Source organism: Leptonychotes weddellii, chromosome 10, assembly GCF_054177405.1.
Source record: "Leptonychotes weddellii isolate Sample4059 chromosome 10, ASM5417740v2, whole genome shotgun sequence".
Taxonomy (NCBI): Eukaryota; Metazoa; Chordata; class Mammalia; order Carnivora; family Phocidae; genus Leptonychotes; species Leptonychotes weddellii.
Window position 1 is genome coordinate 8,990,644 of NC_138378.1, and position 18,405 is coordinate 9,009,048.

The following is an 18,405-nucleotide window of genomic DNA, read 5'->3' on the forward strand; positions in this document are numbered from 1 at the left end:
TGGAATATTACTGGAATATTACTGGAATATTACTCAGCCATAAAAAAAAAAATACATGGATCTTGAGGGTATGATGCTAAGTCACATAAATCAGAGGAAGACAAACACCATATGATTTCAGTCACATGTAGAATTTAAGAAACAAAACAAATGAACAAAGTAAAAATAAAGAGACAAACCAAAAAACAGACTCTTAACTATCGAGAATACACTGATGGTCACCAGAGGGGAGGTGGGTGGGGGGTGGGGGAAACAGGTGATGGGGATGAGGAGACACTTATCTTGATGAGCACTGAGTCATGGATAGAATTGTTGAATCACTGTATTGTACATCTGAAACCAATATAACACTGCATGTTAACTATACTGGAATTAAAATTAAAAAAAAAAAAGGTTTTTGGTTTTACAGAAGAAGAGGAGAATGGCTATTTGGAAACAAGAGAAATCTCTGCCACAGAGATTTATGAAACACTAATGGCCCAGTATTGATGTATCAGCTTATACCAGGAAAATATACTTTCATTCATTTATATATTCATTTATCCAACGACTCTTACATGAGGGCTGTCTGTATAGCCTATGAGATACGAGACACTCTGGTGATAGAAAAACAAAGCAGAAGAAATTGTTACCCAGTGAGAGAAGTGTCCTGGTTTGGGAGAGAAGTTTATGCTCAAGAAGTAAATAAAAAGCCATCACAAACATTTTTTCCTTAAAGGAATAATTAAGGGTATGCGCAAAGTTCAAGCTATAAGGAAGTTCACTGTACTTTCCTATATAATCCCATGAAAAATGGAAAGCAACTAAATATCCAGGTATTGTTAAAATGAGTTACGGCACACAGTTAACAACAATGCCATGAAACAGTAATCAAAGTTAGCATTTGGTTATCATCTACGCCAGACCCTGCACCAGCTCTTTACATGTGTTAACTAAGGTAATCCTCACAATGGTCCTATGAGATGAGCATTATTCCCCCATTTTACAGATGAGGAAACAGGCACAGAAAAGTAACTTGCTCCAGGTCGCACAGCTGATTAGGGGCAGATCTGGGATTCACACACAGAATCCAGGCTCTTAATCACTACCCATTTCATCATTGATGAATGTTTTATTGAGCATCTATTATGTACCAGTGTGTTCTAGGTGCTTGGGATACCTCCTTATGAAACTTACATCATAACTGGGGGGGCAGGTGTTCAGACACTGAATAATAGATATAATAATTAAGTATATCATAGAATATCTCAGAAGATTATATATGCTATGGAAAAAATAGAGCAGTGTAAGGGAAATCCAGGATCTAGGGTTATGGAGGGTATTATTCAAAATAGTGGGGTCGGGGTGCCTGGGTGGCTCAGTCGGTTGAGAATCTTGATTTCAGCTCAGATCACGATCTCATGGGTTGTGAGATCGAGACCCACGTCCCGCTCCACACTCAATGGAAGTCTGCTTGAGACTCTCCCTCTCTCTCAAATAAATAAATAAATCTTAAAAAAAAATAAAAATAAAATAGAGGGGTCAGAGCTGTCATTGAGAAAGTGTCATCTGAGCAAAGATGTGAAGGTGAGGCCGTACAGATGATGCCCGTAGGAAGAGCATGGGGCAGAGGGAATAGCCAGCACAAAGTCCCTGAGGCAGGAGCTTGAAGACGCTGGAAGAGTAGCAAGGATGACCATGTAGCTGGAGCAGGGGGTGTCAGGGGTGGTGGTGATAAAGTGACCAGAGCTTTAAGGAGGGGCAGGGGCAGGGGGTAGGACCCATTCCTGGGGGCTCCCAGTTGACCGTGAAGACTTTGGCTTTGACCTTGAGCAAGGTGGGAGCCCCTTGGGGGTTTTTAATGAAGGAGGGCTGTGATCCGCCTTAAGTTTTAACCAAATCCCTCTGGTTTCTCTGTAAAATCTAGACGGCAGGGGCCAAGTGTGGCAGCCTGACCACCAGAAACATACACGGAAAGATGTTCATGTTAGAGTAAGAATTCTTTCAAAAGTTATTGTACCACAGTCATGGGGGCTGTGAGCACTGGGGGAGGGGACCTCTGTGCTCTTTGCAATGTCTTGTCGTCTGTAATTATCTCCAAATAAAAAGTTAAAAAAAAAGTTTAGGATGACCCCCTTTTTCTTTAAAAATACCTATGCAGGGGCACCTGGGTGGTTCAGTCGGTTAAATGACTCAGGTCATGATCCCAGAGTCCCAGGATCAAGCCCCACGTTGGGCTCTCTGCTCAGCGAGGAGTCTGCTTCTTCCTCTGACCCTCCCCCTTCTTGTGCTCTCTCTCTCTTAGTCTCTGTCAAATAAATAAAATCTTAAAAAAATAAAAAAATAAAAATGTCTATGCAAAAATGACATGAAATCTTAACAGTGAGATAATAGGTCCTTTTTTTTTTTCTTAAATGTTTTTTGCAAGTTTTTATACACTTTTAACATATTTTATAAGTTGTTTGCAATGCTCACTTACTACTTTTGTAATTTAAAGAAACCTCCATAAAAGCATTTGGACTAATCCAAACCTGAGGGATCATGTACAAGACAGTAAGGAGATGAAGTCTGAGGGGAATTGAGAAAGACGACTCTTTCTACAAAGGCTGACCCGGCGCCAAGAGTAAGCAGTTTGACAGATCTGGGAGACGGCCTGACTTAGTGATGGCACATTTGAACATCATCCGATTTATGGCCAAGGCTTTAACATGCTGCGTCCAGCCTCCAGTCATCACATGTCATGCTTGCTTTGGAGGAGGCTGTCACCCCCCTGGTGGTTCCATTTGTCACCGGAAACTGACATGTTTGGATAACACGCTAGCCCTCACCATGTTGTCTGGCACTGCTGGGCTCTGGGCCCAGTCCCTCCCTGACATCTAACACGAAGCTCAGGAATTACCTGTCTCTGAGTCTGATTGGCCCTCCAGCAGGTGAGCCCCTTGAGGACAGGAAGGGGGTCTCACTGGGCCTAGACTAGGAGCTGTCATGCAATCTATCAAAAGAATGACTTGAACCTTAGCTTGTACAGAAAGTGACAGCTCACTCTTGCCGATTCTGCTTGTTATAGGCAGCACCCATTTTCAAAACTTCCCCTCAAGGTGATAAATAATAAACAAACAAACCAGCAACATATGAGAGGTAACGCTTTACAATGCACCTGAAAGATGTTCCTCCAAACCCCAGATGAAGCCTCAATGTATTATTTAATAATTTTTCAAATAAACTATGCTCTGGACATAATTTTTTTCCTTTCTCCCTCCCTCCGTCCTTTCTTCTTTAGCAAATATACACGGATCAGCTCCTGTGTTCTAGAACACATGCCAAGCAATGTGGTTATCGGGAGGAATAAGAAAAACAGGGTCCTTGCTCCCAGGAAGCTTTGCAAGGCAGGGGCAATCAGATGTGAAACAAATGTGCAGATGAAACAATGTAACTGCTTTAACCCCGGTTCCAAGGAGTATGGGGTGGGCACTGAAGGCTTCCCAGAAGTGACTTTTTGTTTTCTAGATGAAAATATTCCATATGCAAAAGCCTGGGGCTACGATGGTATAAGATATTGGAAAGAAGTCTGACGATAATTCCCACCAATGACGGCCAAGGTTGGATTTAGGAAACAGGAAAAAGAAAGAGCAAGGGCATGCCTGGACGTAATTAACAAGAATGAACAGTCCAGACGGACTTGTATCAGATACAATGCAAATTGACCTTAATTAGCACTGGGGTAGCAGGCCAAGGGAAATTACCGAGTACAGCAGAGGACAAATGAGCCTCCAGAGGTATTCTTACAGATGAGCTCCAGGGCCTACATCAACACTCCTAAGGCATCAGAAAGTTGTGCAGGGCACAGGTTATCTCTTTGGCGGTGTGGTGGTGTCCCACGTACCGAGGACATCTGTCATCCCTGGCTCTGCCCACTAAATGCCAGGGGCAATTCCTATTTAGTGTGACAGGGACAACACCTCGCAAACCTTTAAAACGCCCCTGCTTCCTGCCTAAAGTCCAGGGATTAGCTTAACTGTCACTTTGTTACTCCTTCAGGAGACCAGGGCCAGGTAGTGGCCCAAGGGTGGGGTAGAGAGAGGACGGGCTTAGGGAGAGGGGAATGGCTGCAAGGAGGTACAAGGTCTTGCTAAGTAAGGTGTGGTGCGTTGTGTGTGGGGGAGGGCAAGCACATCGCACAGTGGGGATCCCATGGGACAGGCTCCTCCTGTAAATGCACGCCACACCCTCCCTTCCTGGGACCCCGAGTCTGCAGAGGGAGGGCCTGAAGGCAGCAGTCCATGAAGGGGGAAGGGCGCACGGTCTGAAAGACCAGTCAGGAAGTCAATACAAAGAGGGAGGAGGTCCCTTGCTAAAAGGGCCTCCATTTCCTTGGGTGAGATCTCTCAATCTTGGCACTATGGATGTTTGGGGCTGGATCATTCTCGGTGGTGGGGGCACTCCTGGGCATTATGGGATGTTTAACAGCATCCCTGACCTCTACCCACTAGATGCCAGAACACCACGGAAGCGTGATAATCAAAAATGTCTCCAGACGTTGCTGAATGTCCCCTGGGGGGCAAAATTGCCCCAGGTGAGAGCCACTGTCCTAGAGCAAATGGCCGTAGGCTCAAAGATGAGTGGGAGTCTGTCTTCCACGTGGCAGAGTAGCTTACAGGCAGCGGACCCACAAAGTGATGCCATCCTGTCCTTGTCCTTCAGCCGGCAGACGACTGTTCAGGACCCAGGCTGTTCCAATCCCCATTTCACTGATCTGCAGGATTAAAAGACTGCTGGTATGTCTGGTGAGGGGCGGGCTGGGGGAGGGTGTCAGGAAATGGGCTTGGAGCAGCAAGCTGGGCCCAGCTCATTGGACTTTATTCAAGGGGAAGGGGTGAAGGTTTTATTCTGTGTGTGTGTGTGTGTGTGTTTAAAGATTTTTATTTATTTGAGAGAGAGAGAGAGAGAGAGAGCGCGCACACGAGCCAGGGGGAGGGGCAGAGGGAGAAGCAGGCTCCCCGCTGAGCAGGGACACGGGGCTCGATGGGACCCTGGGATCATGACCTGGGCCGAAGGCAGACACTCACCCGACTGAGCCACCCAGGTGCCCCTATTCTGTGTTTTATTGGTGAGCATCCTTAGAGGCTTATGGGCATGGAGGAGCACGTTTCCGCATTTGGTGGAGAGCGGAGCATGGGAATCCGCAGCAGAAGCAGAGGCTGTGCGGGGCTAGTGACGGGCAGCAGGGAGAGGACTGTCATCTGGGTGTGGGTTTAGCCGTGGTGGCAGCCTGGAGAGAGGCAGACGGTTCAGGCCCAGGATGATGGCTGTGCTGTTGGGTTGGTTGGGGGGCAAAGGGGTAGGAGGGCACAAGGAGAAGGGAAGAACCATTGCTAGCAGCTTGGTTTGGGCCTGGATTGGAGATGTCTCTACATGAGATCAGGAGCTTTGAGAGGAACAGGCAAGGCTGGAGTTGGGGAGGCAGCGTGGACACCAACAGTTAGGACCATTTTTTGTCATTTATTCCTTTAAACTTTGTTCTCAGCCAGAACCTTAATCTCTCTGAGCCTCAGCTTCCTTGTCTGTGAAATGGAAATACGAAAGCCTATCTCAGAGAGATGCTGTGACCATGAGGATCTCTTCAGCGGCACGTAACCATGGCTTAAATATTAAGGATATTTCACGATCTCACGTGACAAGAGGTCTTGGTGGTAGGTGGCCTCAGGTGGGTTTGGTGGCTCAGTAAAGCCACCAGGGTTCAGGTGCCTCCATCATGTTGCTCTCTTTTCTCCTTGCTCTGGCTTTCCATCCTCAGACTTGTCACCACATGGTGGCAAGGAGTGGCCACGGCCATCATATCCCCACTCCACCAAAGCTAGGAACAAAGGGAGTGGACAGGGAGGCTCTTTTCCAGTATTGAAACTCCCTGGCCACAGAGATTGGATCAAAGGTAGGCACAGGACCCATAACAGGCCAATCAGAAAAAACACAATGGAATTCTTGTTCAGAACCCCTGATGCAACCCTTAGAAAAGATACATCATCTTGGTGTTGGATTATAAGATGGGAGGACATAAGCCTGGCACTCCTGAGGATCCTGCACGAAGAGGCTGCCTAAAAGAAAAGCAGGACCCGTGGGACAGTATCTGTGTTCCTGGATGCAGCCATGCCTGAAGCCAGGCCAAATACTGTTGCCTTCTTGGTTATATAATCCGATACGTTTCCTGTTTTAAGTGTATGTGAGCTGGGTTTCTGTCACAGTTGAAGAAGTGTTGACGGATGTGGCTTGCAATAAAAGTGTTTCCTCCAATTCCATGATATCTAGAGATAAATCTACGACTCTCTTAGTCAACTTAGGCTGCTACAACAAAAATACTATAGTCTGGGTGGCTTACACAACAAACATGTATTTCTCACAGTTCTAGAGACTGGAAGTCCAAGATGCAGGTGCCAACGGATGTGGTGAGGCCAGCTCCCTGGCTTGCATGGCTCACTGTCTTCTCTGAATCCTCCCGTGCTCTCTCTGGAGTAGAGGGAGAGGAAGCAAGGTTCCTCCAGTCTCTTCTTCTAATCCCATCATGAGGCTTCCACTCTGGGGCCATCATCACCTCCCCCAAAGCCCTTTCTCCTAATGCCATCACACTGGGTGGGGGTGGGGGGTAGGATTTCAACATATAAATTTTGGGAAGACATAAATATTCAGTAAGTCACAATGACTTATCTTAGTAAATCCCAAGCCTTTTGGTTGAAATTTTTATTTTTTTTATTTTATTTGTTTTTAAGTTAGCTCCATGGCCATTGTAGAGTCCAACACAGGGCTTGAACTCACCACCCTGAGATCGAGACCTGAGCTGAAATCAAAAGTCTCATGGTCGGGCCGCCTGGATGGCTCAGATGGTTAAGTGTCTGCCTTCAGCTCAGGTCATGATCCTAGGGTCCTGGGATCGAGTCCCGCATCGGGCTCCCTGCTGGGTGGGGAGCCTCCTTCTCCCTCTGCCTCTGCCTCTCTCTCTCTGACTCTCATGAATAAATAAACATTAAAAAAAAAAAAAAAGTCTCATGGTCAACCGACTGTGCTACCCAGGTGCCCCAGAAAGATTAGCTAAGAATTTTGCTCAGACTTTAGTCACGCTAGGGAATTAGGCCTTCCTAACAGAATCACTTACAGGTTATAGCATCTTCTACAGATTTGGTGTTGGTCTTGATGTTCCGGGATCAATTCTGAGCTCTGTTCTGAGTTCTCGTTATAAAGACATGCAGTAGATGGGCACATCGCAATGTCTCCGTGGTGTTCCCTGCAAGTGTTGATGCTCATACGATTTGTTTGGATTCTCTGTACCTTTTAATTTTCAAAGATTTTTGCGCTGCATAGATGTTTGGTAATCACGGGTTGGAAAAATGAACCTTATTTAACATTAATATGATGACCACTAGATCCCCCTAAGAAAACACACATGAAAGTCTTTAAAAAGGTCTTCTGTCTGGGGGTTGAGAATGTAAGGTGTCTTTTCTCTCTTAGAAATATTAAGCTCCCAACAAGTAGATTAAAAACTTTACCCTCCATTAAATCCTGAAACAGTGAAAGTGAATGATCCATCTCCCCAGTGTCATATTTCCAGAGGGGACAATGATTATGAATGTCTCTTGGATCTGTACGCTCCATTAAGCCCCGTTAGGAGGAATTCTTTCAAGCTCCAAGAGACAATTAATATCTTACTGGCAATAGCATTCCTGAAGGGACAACAGGGATTTTGATTACACTTGAGCAGAAAGTAATACTTTCTGGGGCTTGGTAAAAAAATGCTTTGGGAGTAAAGTTGGGGGGTCATAAAGACTGGGGATTACTTGAGCTGGGCATTTGTAACAGGTAAATGGTTGTATTTTAACTTCCTAGAGTGAAGACCCAAGAAGCAGAAGGGGATAGTGTAGGATGGTCCACTTGAGGGTAGGGAAAGTCTTCATGAATTTTTCCAGGGTTCAAGATTCATAAATAACAAACAGTATCAGTGTAAAAAGGGCACAACTTCAGAATTAACCTTTCTATGAATTTGTAAGTAACCGTCGCATGTTGCTTACTCAGGGCATTGTTACTCCAGGAAATGCCAACAGCTCTCCAAATGTTGGAATGAAAAACTGGAAGACAGTCACCAAATCCTCAGGTAACCTGCATGCTCTTGTCCAGCGGTTTGTTTGTAAGCAGCAGGGATTTTGTCCCACTTGGGACATTTGGCACCATCCACAGACATTTTTGGTTTTCACAACTGGGGATGCTGCTAAATATCCTTCCACGCACAGAACAACCCCCATGACAACGAATTATCCAGCTCAAAATGCCAGCACTCTGAGTGATGTACCAGAGGGGCTCTTCTCTCGCAATCCAGTACAACATAAAGTCAGGGCCCTAATTCCTTTTTAGGACGGTGTCTAGCCCAGGACACATCGTCTTATTTGGGGAATTATTCAGATCCCGGGAGGCCTGGCCAGGAACCAGACACAGCGAGTATCACCTGGAGAGCAAGGCTATATCATTTGTCCTCCCACAACGTCAGAAGAAATAACTTAAGAAATAACTAAAAAGGTAAGACATTCAGTTCTCTCCTTTGGTAGAGAGGGTGTAGGGAAAAATCAGAACACAAGCTGAAAGAGATTTGGCTGTGTGGTTATCTAATTGGAGTAGTGTTCTTTAAAAGACTCACTTTGCACAGACCCCCTTGAAATTAAATGCAGAATATAGTTTGCATGTGTGAGGGCTGCAGATTTCATCAGATTCTTGGTGGGATTCATAACCCCCAAAAGATTAAGAACCACAATGGCAAAGGGTTCCAAATACCACTTGTGGCTCCCCGCCCCGCCCATTTTTTACTATAAACCATACTTGCGTGCCGGGAAAATAAAATTAAACAGTAGAAAAGGTAGCCACAATGGAGGCTAGGGTGAGGAGATCTTCATTCACACTGGGCACAAAATTTAAAGAGGGTGTCCCAAACCTCAGTAATTGAGATAAATATTATTTTAATGCACTTTTTTTTTTTTTTTTAAAGACTATTTATTTGACAGAGAGAGAGACAGCGAGAGCAGGAACATAAGCAGGGGGAGTGGGAGAGCGAGAAGCAGGCTTCCTGTCGAGCAGGGAGCCCGACACGGGGCTCGATCCCAGGACCCTGGGATCATGACCTGAGCCGAAGGCAGACGACCAACGACTGAGCCACCCAGGCGCCCTTATTTTAATGCACTTTAAAAAAACCTCAAATTTAATGGAAATGAAAAAATGGAAAAAAATCCATGATGAACAAAATATGAAAATTTTGAATTAAAATAAGATCAGTGTTACTGATTTTTCTTTTTGCCTCAAGCTCTACTATGACCCAGAAGGCCACTGTTACCCATCATGGCTGTTGTAAGTTTATTGTTTCTTCCAGAAATTCTGTGCAAATGCAAGCAAATATGTATAGATCTGCCACCTACATGCATACTTTCTGTTACACTACATATACCACTCTATATCTTGCTTTCTTTTTTTTAAATAATTTAAAAAAATTTATTTATTTGACACAGAGAGAGAGAGTACAAGCAGGGGGAGCAGCAGAGAGAGAGGGAGAAGCAGGTTCCCCACTGAGCAAGGAGCCCGATTGGGATCCGACCTGAGCTGCCGGCAGACGCTTAACCAATTGAGCCACCCAGGTACCTCTTTATATTTTGCTTTCTTCATTTATTATATCTTTGAGATTGTTCCATATCAGAATGGAACAAAATATATTACATATTTATGTATATTTCATATATTAAAATTATGCAAGAAAACTCACTTGTCTTATTTATTTTTATTTTTTTTAAAGATTTTATTTATTTATTTGACAGAGAGAGCAGGAACACAAGCAGGGGAGTGGGAGACGGAGAAGCAGGCTTCCTGCCGAGCAGGGAGCCTGATGTGGGACTCGATCCCAGGACCCTGGGATCATGACCTGAGCCGAAGGCAGACGCTTAATGACTGAGCCACCCAGGCGCCCTTTATTTTTATTTTTTAAGATTTATTTATTGGGGCGCCTGGGTGGCTCAGTTGGTTAAGCGACTGCCTTCGGCTCAGGTCATGATCCTGGAGTCCCTGGAGCGAGTCCCGCATCGGTCTCCCTGCTCAGCAGGGAGTCTGCTTCTCCCTCTGACCCTCCCCCCTCTCATGTGCTCTCTCTCTCATTCTCTCTCTCTCAAATAAATAAATAAAATCTTAAAAAAAAAAAAGAGAGCTTGAGAAAAAAAAAAGATTTATTTATTCATTTTAGAGAGAGACAGCGTGGGGCGGGGAGGGGCATAGAGAGAGAGAAAGAGAGACTCTTAAGCAGGCTCTATGCCCAGCACAAGCCCGATGTGGGGCTCGATCTCACGACCCCAAGATCACTACCTGAGTTGGAACCAAGAGTCGGATGCTCAACCCACTGAGCCACCCAGGTGCCCCTGTCTTCTCTTTTTAAAAGTTGTTGTTTTTTTTAATTTTTAAAGACTTTATTTTTAAGTAATCTCTATACCCAATGCGGGGCTTGAACCTACAACCCCAAGATCAAGAGTCACCCACTCTACTGATGGAGCTGGCCAGGCACCCCTGGTTTATATAATTAAACTTCCTTCTGCAAAGCATAATCTTTTCCTTTAAAATCCATTTCTCTAATACAGGATGCTACATTTGTTTGCCAAGTCACATTATACACACACACACACACACACACACACACACAAAATCTCTAGAGAACTATACTTAATTAGTTCTCTATTTTTTAAAAAGTGCATGCCTCCATTCCTCCCTTATTGGGGTGGGTAAAGTTCTAGAAGTGGCTGGATTGACTTGGCAAGACTCCCAGGTAAATGGAGTGTCCTGGAGGGCACGTTGGCCTCCTCAAGTTACTGGTCACTGCTAATTAGTTTAGAGAGTATAAACCTTTCATATTCTCAGATTCCGTTTTCAAAGAAACAGGAGGTTTAAGTCGCCACAGATGTGAGTGATGTCACCAAGAGGGACCTCATGAGCTGTAGTTGAAAATCATCTGAAACTGGCAAGGCAACATAAACCCATCCCATACTGCCGAACTCCGCTAATATAATTCAGCTAACTCAGGACCCACACAGCTCATCCCTTCAGGAGCTCAGTGGCCTCTGACAAATTCTGAAGAATACATGCCTCTTGTTTCAGTTCATGATTAGGAAAGAAGAAAGTAAATAATAAAGTTGGGACTCGGTCTTTGTTGGAAATTTGACCAGCATATTGTCCCAGGGTAGCTTCCTTATGCCAATAAGGACAGTGATTTAGTAAAAGTTCCTTTATGTAATTCCTTTTATTGCTTTTCTGGTTACATATTTACTATGCACAATAATTCAACAAATATTTATGGAGGGTCTACTTTGTGCCTGGTATTGCTTCTGGGACTGGTGATAGAGGACGAAGAAGGCAAAAATGAACCAAAAAATAGAATGTTACAGAATCTAGTCCACAGGAAGGAGAGAGACTCTGGGTCCACCCACTCCAGGGACAATGGATTTCTCCAACTTTTTTCCTTCCATGCACATGCTAACATATAATATTTTACAACAATGGGGATTTCTTGTGTGTATATGCACGTACTTCTACAAGTACCTAGATATTCTCAGTAACATCTGTGAGGGGAGTAAGACTCTCTCAAGTGATTTAAAAAAATATTTCTTCTTTAAAAAATATTTCTGTTTATCTTTAATCTTTACACAGAATTGTCTTTAAAATGGCTGTGACTTTGAACCATATTCTGTATTTAAAAGAATTTTCTGCCTTTGATCATGGGTCAAATGTTCTCACATTTGTGTAAATAACAATGGCAGCAATGACAATAATCATAGAAACAAAAATGTTCCATTACTGAGGTCTGGCTGTCGGACAGATAACCTACAAAGCATGTTGCTTAGGCTGGCTTGTGAAATCACACAGCAACCCTGGGGGTGGGGTGGTACCCCCCTCCCGCCCCCAGTGGAGAAGAGCAAGGGAGGCTCAGAGCAAGTACTTAGCAGCTTCTGTTACAGATCTGCTTGGCTCCCAAGTACAGCATTTTCCACAGTAATTCCACTTAAGCAAAGAAAAGCATTCACAAAAGCTATAAATCTAGAAATCTAGGTGTCATTTGTCAGCGGCTGTATTTATTTGATGGGACAAGCGCCACTTGAGAAAAGTGGTCAAGATCAGGATTTCTAAGTCTCTAGTCCTACATTGTCAGTAGAGGGTAATGGGTGAGTTGGGCCAGTCTTTGCACTACAAAATGAAATGAATATTCAAAATATGGACCGAAAGGGGTCCTATCTTACAAGGATTAAGTCATATAGTGTATGTTGCAAAAAAAAAAGTTTGTAAATTTTATTTATTTATTTTAAAGCTTTTATTTTAAGTAATTTCTATAACCAATGTGGGGCTCGAACCCACAACCTCAAGATCAACAGTTGCATGCTCCACCGACTGAGCCAGCCAGGTGCCCCTGTAAATTTTAAAATATAAAATTATCTTATTGTCTTACTGGTGTTTGTATTATTTTATCTTATTACTTTAAGATTGCTTCATTTTATTTTTTTTTAAGTGAAATTCACATAACACAGAATTGAGCATTTTGAAGTGTACCATTAAGAGGCTCTTAGTTGCATTCATGACGTTGTGCAACCACCAAAGTATATTATCTTTATGAACATATATATACTGCATGTGACAACTTTGGGCACGAGAGGCTTCATTATTATGTCCTTCAGTAATTTAGTGCCCCTCAAGGACACTAGGCTCCTGCAAGAATCTTCCAGCCCTTAGGACTCTAGCTCACACAGGGATTCCTGCCACTTCTCAATCTTCTCATTGAATTTCAAAGCCTTACAACTGCACCCAGCAAATTGCTATGGGTATTTGTGGTGTGTGGCTGTTTTAAAAGCAAGTGAATGTCTGGGTCTCTGATTGGCTACAAAGCCAAAAATAATCCAGGTTGACAAGAAGAAATATTAATTATAACCATACTTGGCTTTACAGACACTCAAATACTTGATATTTGTACACAAACGGAACCCCCCCCACCACCCAGTTTGTCAGGTTGCTTGGTTTAGGATTGACTCAATGTTTACTGTTGGAAATTTCTGAAAATAAAAGGCTCAACAACATTTACGACTTTAAAATGCCCTGAAATGCGGAAGCCAGCCCGAAGTCTTCTCCATATCTGATAGCTGGAGCTATCATTTCTTTTTAAATGCAAATAAGGTCTTCTGAGTATTAGAAAAAAAAATTAATTTCTGGTGGCACTGGGCAGGATTTTACTTTTGGAAATAATGAATGTTTCCACAGGGACCAGTCCTGTTTTAATTCTAGACAGGTAGTTTTATAGATTCACACATAAAGAGAGACCCTGGCTTTTTCTCTGAAGCCACAAACAAGCTCTGCCTTTCTATTGGGTTCTTAGGATATGTTCTGGGTCAGGCAGTTTGCTTCTGGTCACACCAATAGCAGCATCCAGTTCAAAGTAGGGGATAAACAATCTTAACAATGCAAGAATTTCCAAAAGTCCAAACATCCTTGGCCACCGCGCTCCCGCAAATGGAAATGGTGTCAGATCTGCATCATAATTGATCCTCCAGATTTCCATCCGCAAAAGAAGGATGTGGTCAATGAGAACAAACAACACCAGGGGCAACAGAGAAGCCTTTTTGCAAACTTTCCCCTGCCTCCGCCCACAAGAGTTTAGCAACTGACATCAATTTCAGCATAATCGCTCAAGATACAATCACCGTGAGGTTTACGAAATGTTACCAACGAAGAGCAGTGGACAAGCACATCTGTGCGATTTTTCCTCTCGGAGATGTGAACTGCTGATAAATATCCACGGTCGTGTTTTTTTTTTTTTCCCCCTATAATTTTTTGATTTTTCAAAAAAGCCAAACCATTCGAGGAGTCATAGCTTTTTGCCCCTGCCCTCCACAAACACAAGTGGGGGGGTGGGGGGGGAGGAGAAAAAGAGAGTGAAAATGAAAGAGAAGAAAGAAAAAATTTGATACAGATAAAAGAAATTAAGGGAGCCATAAAGTCTGCTTTATTTTAACTGGGTTGTTGGGTCCCCGCTGTGCTGCCTATAATCCAGCTGGAAGAGGGGTTCCTGCTGGGTGGCTAATTAAAACAATTATAAATACAAAGAAGGTATCAATGGCATTCCAAGACTCAAACAAAGAGATAAAGCACTGAAGATTTAAGTTGTCAATGGCCAGTCTCTCTTTAAGGAGGTTGTGAAGGAGCGTCAGTGTCCCCAAGACTCCATTCTGGACTGACTTATGTTTGGTTACGTGGGAGGCTTCCTTCTAGTAGGTTTATAGACATCAAAATATATCAATGATGGAATTAGGGGAAATAAATTCATAGGCTGGAAAAAACTTAGTTGTCCTGGCATGTCAGGATAGTAGATCTGAATTTAAAAATAAAACCCTGTGTGTGGGGGGAGGGGAAGGGGGAAGGCCCCTTGACCCTTCTTTTGCAATCGATATTTTCAAAAACAAAACAGAAAAGCTCTTGAGACCTTTTTACCCCAATTCAAAGTGATAAAAAGAGTCAGTGTAAAGTGTGATTAGTGTTTTAAAAGTGTTTTAAAAGGACAGTTTGAGGACTGTTAACCATGTAGCAAGGGTGCCGGATCCTTCCTGAATGTGTTTTAGAAAAGTGATTTTTTTTTTTTTGAAGAATTAAATTTATCCCTCAACAAAAATGGAAATCTTTCTCAATGTATTCGCCCATTCCCCCCACCCCCCACCCCCGGCTTTTGTAGATTGAACCTTTAAAGGAACATGCACAAGTATGATAATCTGGCACTACGTAAATTTGTTTCTTGATTATGGTCAAGGTTCTCAAAAGGCATGAAACGGAAAGGCGCAGACAAGGCTGTAGCTAGGCAAAAGTGATGCGCATTCTAGAATCATCCAGCATACTCCCTAAGGAATAGCATTCCACATAGTGTTCTGCACATGCCTTGCAACTTCTTCTCAACCTGTCCTTGCTTAGAGCTTGCTGTCGCTTCAGGAACGTCTCAGAACCACAATCAGAGTGAGCACGATGGATCACAGTCGTTTCCAGGTGAGTCTCTGGGGAAGCGTGGTCCGTCTGCTCTCAGGAGGGGGATGGGACCAGTGTGTCCCCCGCCACCCCAGCACTGGGGCCTGTCAGCAGGGCTTCAGGAGTAAGAGCCCGAAAGCTCCAAGGCGCCAAGGCTGACCCTTAAAAGGAGCAACTCTTGTTTGCACCCAGAAAGTAACTGGTGTCACAGGTGAAAGCCAAGCGGGAGGAAGGTGATGGAGGTGCAGGATGCTGGTAAGACCTCAGTGGGGGTGGGAGCCCCAGAGGCATTCCTTCCTTCCCATCCTCCTTTCCTCCTGCTTTCTCAGCTCTCCCTGCTCCCTCTCCCTCCTTTCCCCACCCCCTGCTCCCCCTCGTCCCTCATTTTGTTTCCAGTTGCAAAGGGATTGAGTCTCTCTTCTTTGGGAGTATCAATGGCTTCCCACTCTTTGCCTTTGTGTTATTTTCCCCACCAAGTCACTGGAAGTTAGGTCTTATTCCTGGTGGCGAAATGGTATCACAATTATCCTTAACAAGGTCGAAAGGACTGAATGGACACCTTGGCCCCAAACCTTTGCAACACGGGATGGTGATTAGTAAAAAGAAAGATACGATTTGACCAGATGACTTTTTTGGGGAGGGGTGGGGATTAAAAAAAATGTCTCCTAAAGCACCTTTGTTGCTTTATGTATTTTTAAATGATTATGTAACCAGAGCAGTGATACACAGCACAGAAACTCCTAGTTATGAAGGTTCAGTTCAGACCTTTTCTTGATTTGAACAAGCTCCAAAGCCGAAGCAAAAGTGTGACAACTCTACCCGACGCCAACAGAGGGCGATACATTCAGGCTCTGTCTCTTGAGTCTGGTCAAAATTTTTAGGCGAAGGCAACACTGAACCTCAAATGCACTCGAGGATTAGAACCCAACAGACCAACAGATCTCAGCCACGGCCGACAAGGTCATAAATCAACCTAGACAAATTTTAAATAAATCATCGAATCCTCCTACGTTGACAAGTATGTTCCTAACGACAAAGATAAAGCCTGTGTAAAGCTACTGAGAGTCAGAAAACTATCAACGATGAGAATTTCCTTATGACTGCACATGACTGGGTGTTCTGTGGTTGTGCCTGTGATATTATTCAAATGAGTAACAAACATAACTCATTATTATTTATCCGAGGTTACATTAGTGTCTGATAATAATTATATATGCCATTTCTTTTTGTTGCTTCCATTTTGGTAAAATTATGAAATATGCAGTTACAGCCAAGGGTTCTTTTTTTTAAAATTTTTTTTAAAGATTTATTTATTTGAGAGAGAGAGAGAGAGCACGAGTGGGAGGGGCAGAAGGAGAGAGACTCTCAAGCCGACTCCCTGTTGAGTGCAGAGCTCAGGACCCTGAGATCACGACCTGAGCTGAAACCAAAAGCTGGATGCTTAACCGACTGAGCCACCCACGCACCCCCTTTTTAAAAATTTTTAAGTAATCTCTCCACCCAACGTGGGGCTTGAACTCACAACCCCGAGATTAAGAGTCATGTGCTCTTCTGACTGAGCCAGCCAGGAGCCCCTATAGTCAAGGTTTTACATAATTTATATTCTATTGACCAAGCGTTGGCAAAATGTTTGTAAAGAGCCAGAGAGTGTTTTCTTTTGTTTATTTATTTATAAACATCTTATTTATTTGAGAGAGAGAACAAGCAAATGAGCCAGCACAAGCAGGGAGAGTGGCCGAGGGAGAGGGAGAAGCAGACTCCCCACTGAGCAGGGAGCCCCACGTGGGGCTCGATCCCAGGACCCTGAGATCATGACCTGAGCCAAAGGCAGACGCTTAACCGACTGAGCCACCCAGGCACCCCCGAGAGTGTTTTAAGCTTTGTGGTCTATACAAGGTCTCTCTCATATATATTTTTTCAATTTTATTTTATTTAAATTCAATTAATTAACATATAGTGTATTAGTTTCAGAGGTAGAGTTCAGTGGTTCATCAGTTGCATATAACACCCAGTGCTCATCACATCAGGTGCCCTCCTCAATGCCCATCACCCAGTTATCCCATCCCCCCACCCACCTCCCCTCTAGCAACCCTCAGTTTGTTTCCTAGAGTTAAGAGTCTCTTATGGTTTGTCTCCCTCTCTGATTTTGTCTTATTTTTCCCTCCCTTCCCCTATGTTCCTCTGTTTTGTTTCTTAAATTCTACACATGAGTGAAATCATATAATTGTCTTTCTCTGATTCTTATTTCACTTAGCATAATACCCTCTAGTTCCATCCATGTCCTTGCAAATGGTATCATATATTCTGTTTGGTTTTGCAAATCTTTAAAATATTGTTTTTAGCTGTTATGGACAGAATATAGCTAAATAGAGACGTTAGGTTTTTAGAAGTAAAATCCTGTCATTTGGGGCACCTGGGTGGCTTAGTTGGTTAAGCGTCTGCCTTTGGCTCAGGTCATGATCCTGGGGTCCTGGGATCAAGCCCCGCATCCGGCTCCCTGCTCAGCGAGGAGCCTGCTTCTCCCTCTCCCTCTGCCTGCTCCCCTGCTTGTGCTCGGTCTCTCTCTGTCAAATAAAATCTTAAAAAAAAAATCCTGTCATTTGTTGACTCCTGCTATTGACGATAATGATCTAAAAGATGAAAAAAATCAAATACAACTATATTTAAAGGATAAAAAATTTGAGCATATGTTCATTGAAACATTAAATGTTAAAAAATACCTCCTAAATATTTAAAAATACTTTTTGCCTAAGATATCCAAAATTATTGGGGTACCTGGGTGGCTCAGTCGTTAAAGCGTCTGCCTTCGGCTCAGGTCATGGTCCTGGAATCCTGGGATCAAGCCCCGCATCGGGCTGCCTGCTCCCGCGGGAGGCCTGCTTCTCCCTCTCCCACTCCCCCTGCTTTGTGTTCCTGCCCTTGCTATCTCTCTCTCTCTCTGTCAAATAAATAAATAAAATCTTAAAAAAAAAAAAAGATATCCAAAATTATTGAAGACGGAAAGGTAAAATACAAATGATAATTGGTATCAAGCTTCACATCAAAATTATTTAAACAAAACTGAAATGTACATATATAAAAGTTTTAGCTAAATCCCCCTAAATACATTATAAAAATAAAACTACTTTCAAGTCCAACATTCATTTTTCATCTAGATGCCAATATCAAGAAACTAAGGGGCAACTGGGTGGCTCAGTCGGTTAAGCGTCTGCCTTCGGCTCAGGTCATGATCCCAGGGTCCTGGGCTCGAGCCCCACGTCGGGCTCCCTGCTCTTTGGGGAGCCTGCTTCTCCCTCTCACTCTGCCTGCTGCTCGCCCTGCTTGTGCTCTGTCAAATAAATAAATAAAATCTTAAAAAAAAAAAAAGAATCTAAG